This window comes from Nicotiana tabacum, chromosome 14 (assembly GCF_000715075.1).
Source record: "Nicotiana tabacum cultivar K326 chromosome 14, ASM71507v2, whole genome shotgun sequence".
NCBI lineage: Eukaryota > Viridiplantae > Streptophyta > Magnoliopsida > Solanales > Solanaceae > Nicotiana > Nicotiana tabacum.
Window position 1 is genome coordinate 25,049,814 of NC_134093.1, and position 4,411 is coordinate 25,054,224.

The window sequence follows — 4,411 nt, forward strand, 5'->3', positions numbered from 1 at the left end:
ACCGAGCTCCCACATGCACATACACGTGAGTGGTATGAATTCAAAGATATACGCTTCAAGTTGAATCATTGCCGGATGATAAGGAAAGAAATATGGGAAGTTTATCCTATTTGCCTAGCAGCTTCTTGAAGATAGGTATGGACGTCATCATGCCGATCCGCAAGACTCTACTAGATATTAGCTCATGACTCATAGAACCTATGAACCTAGAGCTCTGATACAAACTTGTCACGAACCAAAATCTGACTAGTCATGATGGTCTGCGAAAATAAAGTCTGGATAAGGAATTTTGTTGACCAGGGAGAAGGTGTAAGGCATTCCCTGAGTCCCGTGGTTCTAGCATAGTCGCTTTATTGATTTAAACTTGGCTTAAATTAATTTTGGATAAACTGTAATTTATTTGTTTTCATATTTTATCTATCCACTTTTAATTATTAAAATATAGAATTATCTTTGGAACGAATCAAAGTGTATGAATCTGTTTTGTTTATTGTGCTAAAATCATGTCACGCGTACGTGTACACAATTAATGGCTTTTTGTTATATTAAGATTATTTTGGCCAAAGTTGCGCGAACGCATACCTTGGTTTTTACTTTGGATATCGTAATTATGTCACGTGAGCGTATACATAATCATGATGATTTGATTAATTAAGAGCATGCCTAAAAGCATACTACCACATTCATGAGTTATTTTCCTAAACTACTTTGAGATTAATGTAAGGTTATGAATTATGGAATTATTTGTTGTGGAAAAGGGTGTGAAGTAGCTCTAAAGGTGAGCTAGCTTGTAACTTTAAAGAAAAATGGACCAGTATGTTATTTTTATGAAGTGGTCCTGACATAATTTCAGCGTATTAGGGCCCAGAATTATTCAAAAAGGTCCAAACCAATCCTTATTGTGAAGAACTAGTTCTAGTAGCCCACTAAACACACTAAAACATTCTGCTGATTTGCCGATTTAACTCATCTAACAATTTAGAGCATTTATTCAAGAACAGAGGCTACACACATCACAAAATAGATAAACCAACTAAAATAACTTAGATGAAAGGTAAGAAATGCTACTCAAATAAAGGAAAATCACAAATCAGTCAAAAATCTCACCAAGCTATTGTAACAAAGTGAAATAAGAATGGAAAATTGAGAAGCAGACCTTTATTGATGAACAAAGTCAAAAATTTGCAACTCAAACGGACTAAACAGAGCAAAGACCGCCAGACTGGAAAACTGAAGCTATGAATTAGAGCCTCGACATAGAAGCCTCGTCGGATCTTTGACGGAGTTTGGTCACTTGATTGTTTTTCACCGGAATGGATGGATGTTTTACAACAGATTTCAAGACTGTTTAACGTCAGTTTTGGCTGGTTTTTGTGAGGTGTATGAAGGGTATCAGGCAGGTTTGAGCTCATGGTTGCTGGGTTTGGGGAGTGTTTTTCAGCTCGTTTTGGAGCTATTTTGGGGGTGATTTCGAGCAGATTTTGTGGACAGTTCTCAGGTCATTTTTGGAGTTGAAATGGGGTGGCTTTGGAGGTCGATTTTTAGCAGCTTTTCTATGGCATTTTTATGGAGTTTTAAGGAGCTTTTACATGGTCTTAATGGAGGATGGTGGCTGATTTATTTTATGGAGAAGATGGAAGTTTTCATGGGTTTTTCATGGTTGAAGCTTCTGTGCTTTTTGCCATGAAGCTTGGAATGCAGAAGCATATTCTGTGTTCTCTATTTTTGTTTTCTTCCCCGGTCCTTTTTTGGTGTGTTTATCGGAAGAGATGAGGTAAGGAAGATGAGTGTATGATTAGGAAGAAGAAGAGGAAAATTGCTACCCCTTTTTCGTGTGTGTATTTTTTTTTTGTGTGTTGTCCATGAAGGAAATGAGGATATGTGGGTTGTGAGAGGGGAACAAAGTGTGGGGGACAAAGAGTGGAGGGACATGAGTGGGGGACAAGGAGTGGGGGACATGAGTGGGGGAATGAGTAGGAAAGTGGAGTGGGGACATGCGTGGAAAAATGGGAGCGGGAAACATGGTGTGGGAAGTGAGGTATTGGTGAGATTAGTGAAAATAATTCAAGCATGGTCAAAATTTAGGTGCTCACATCATGCCCCTCTTTACTTGGAAATATGAACAGTTTTCAGGCAAAGAAAAGATGAGTGATATGACTAATTTTTGGCCATACCATTGTTCAAAAGGGAAGAGATAAGAGAAAAGAGTACAACCGAGTCCTGGTTTGGACGACCTACATATCCCGGGTTATAAGGGAATTAGGTCGTCTGCAGTTTAAGAACAGTGATGGAATGATGAGTTAGAGAGTCGAGTGAGGTTCCGTGGAGGCTCCGGTCTGTAGTCCTATTATTACATCAAAATCAAAAGAAACTAAAGAAGCCTATCAGCTATGAGTTACAAGATTCCTATCTATAAGTCTGAAGCTTGATCTTGAATCTTGAATGGAGAATCATGCAGACTTTTGATTTGAACCTTGATGCTTGCTAGCTACATGTGCTAGTTCATTCATCTACGGCTTCTTCTGATCCATAACGTGAAATGTAAAGCCCGTAACTTCAGTCATGTCTTGATCAGTCCATATCCTTTCCATCTGCTTCTGCATTTGGATTCACTTCTTTTCCTTTTCTTTATTCTCGATTGAGAAATCTTTTTTTGGTCATCTCGAACCCTGTGGCTCGAGGAAAAACCTGCTAAGATACCAAAACAAACAAACGAACGAAATTTTTCTGCCCCAGTTATCACTAGGAAAATTTCGTAAGTTATTGTGATAAAATTCTAAACTACTTCTTTATTAAAAGCACTAAAGTATTGGGAATGATGTATCCTGGAAAAATATGATAATGATTTTTTTTTGGAATGATGTACCCTTCTCGTCAAAATTATGTCTCAACTAAGGATTGGTGTACCTTATATTGGGAAAATGCGACTAAGGATTGGTGTACCCTATACTGGTAAGAAAACTAGGAAGTGGTGTACCCTACATTTCAGCTCGACTCAACTAGGGAGTGGTGTACCCTATAATGGAAAATATAACCAAGGATTGGTGTACCATGATACTGGTAAGGAAATGTAACTAGGGGGTTGGTACCCTATATTACGGAGAAGGAAATGTAACCAGGGGTTGGTGCCCTCTATTACTGAAAAGAAATGTAACCAGGCATTGGTGCCCTGAATTATTGAAAAGAAAATATAACCAGGGGTTGGCGCCCTGTATTGCTGAAAAGGAAATGTAACCAGGGGTTGGTGCCCAGTATTACTGAAAAAAAATATAACAGGTAGCATGTAGTTCAAGTAAAGTGATGGAATGATAAGTTGGAGAGTCGAATGAGGTTCCGCCGAGGCTCTGTGGTCCTGCTATTATATCAAAATCGAAAGAAACTAAACAAGCCTATCAACTACCCTATACTGGTAAGGAGATCATGGATTGGTTTACCCTATACTGGTAAGGAAATGTAATCAGGGGATGGCGCCTTGTATTACTGAAAAAGAAATGTAACCAGGGGTTGGCGCCCTGTATTACTGAAAAAGAAATGTAACCAGGGGTTGGTGCCCTGTATTACTGATATGAAATGTAACCAGGGGTTGGCGCCCTGTATTACTGAAAAGAAAATGTAACCAGGGGTTAGTGCCCTGTATTACTGATATGAAATTGTAACCAGGCATTGGTGCCTTGTATTACTGATATGAAATAGTAACCAGGGGTGGTGCCCTATATTACTGAAAAAAAATGTAACCAGGGGTTGGTGCCCTGTATTACTGATATGAAATTGTAACCAGGGGTTGATGCCATGTATTACGAAAAAGAAATGTAATCAGGGGTTGGTGCCCTGTATTACTGAAAAGAAATGTAGCCAGGGGTTAGTGCCCTGTATTACTGAAAAAAATATAACCAGGGGTTGGCGCCCTGTATTACTGAAAAGAAAATGTAACTAGGGGTTGGCGCCTTATATTACTGATATAAAATTGTAACCAGGAGTTGGTGCCATGTATTACTGAACAAGAAATGCAACCAGGGGTTGGTGTCCTGTATTACTGATATGAAATTGTAACCAGGGGTTATTGCCCTGTATTACTTAAAAGGAAATGTAACCAGGGGTTGGTGCCCGGTATAACTAATATGAAATTGAAACCAGGGGTTGGTACCCTGTATTACTGAAAAGGAAATGTAACCAGGGGTTGGCGCCCTGTATTATTGAAAAGAAAATGTAACCAGGGGTTGACGCCTTGTATTATTGAAAAGGAAATGTAACCAGGGGTTGGCGCCCTGTATTACTGATATGAAATTGTAACCAGGGGTTGGTGTCATGTATTACTGAAAAAGAAATGTAACCAGGGGTTGGTGCCCTGTATTACTGATATGAAATTGTAACCAGGGGTTGGTACCTTGTATTAATGAAAAGGAAATGTTAC